A 1,167-nucleotide genomic window follows, 5' to 3' on the forward strand; every position below is an offset into this window, starting at 1 on the left:
AGCAATAGATACACACATCAAAAAAGAAGAAAGGGACAAAATCAAAACATTAACTACAGAACTCAAACAAATAGAAAGAGAACAGCCAAAAAAGCCCACAGCCACCAGAAGAAAAGAAATAATATAGATCAGAGAAGAAATAAATGAAATAGAGAATAGAAAAACAATAGAAAGAATCAACAAAACCAAAAGTTGGTTCTTTGAGAGGATCAACAAACCACTGGCCAGAATGACAAAAGAAAAGCAGGAGAGGATTCAAATAACCCAAATAAGAAATGAAATGGCGGACATTACAAGAGACCCAACTGAAATAAAAAGGATCATAACAGAGTATTATGAAAGACTATACTCCAACAAATTTGAAAACCTAGAGGAAAGGGATAAATTTCTAGAAACACACTACCTACCCAAACTATCAAAAAGTGATGCTGAAAATCTGAACAGACCCATAACAAGAGAAGAGATAGAAAAGATAATAATAAAACAAAAATTCCCAACAAAAAAAAGACCTGGCCCAGATGGCTTCAGTGGAGAATTCTACCAAACATGCAGAGAAGAGCTTGTACCAGTACTACTCAAACTATTTCAGAACATAGAAAAGGAAGCGATACTTCTGAATTCATTCTAGGAAGCCAGCATAACACAGATAACAAAACTAGGCAAAGATGCCACAAGAAAAGAAAATTACAGACCAATATCTCTCATGAATACAGATGCAAAAATTCTCAACAAAATTCTAGCCAATAGAATTCAGCATCGTATCAAAAAAATAATACACCACGAACAAGTAGAATTCATACCAGTCATACAAGGATGGTTCAACATTAGGAAATCAAACAACATAATCCACCACATAAATAAAAGGAAAGAAAAGAATCACGTGATCATTTCAATTGACACAGAAAAGGCATTCGACAAAGTCCAACAGCATTCCTGATAAAAACTCTCAATAAAATAGGTATAAAAGGAAAATTTCTCAACATAATAAAGGGCATCTATGCAAAACCAACAGCCAACATCATTCTTAATGGAGAGAGGCTAAAAACATTCCCCTTGAGAACAGGAACAAGACAATGACTCCCTTTATCTCCACTCCTACTTAACATTGTGCTGGAAGTTCTAGCTAGAGCAATAAGGCAAGAAAAAGAAATAAAGGGCATCCAAATT

Source organism: Trichechus manatus, unplaced genomic scaffold (assembly GCF_000243295.1).
Source record: "Trichechus manatus latirostris isolate Lorelei unplaced genomic scaffold, TriManLat1.0 scaffold00142, whole genome shotgun sequence".
NCBI lineage: Eukaryota > Metazoa > Chordata > Mammalia > Sirenia > Trichechidae > Trichechus > Trichechus manatus.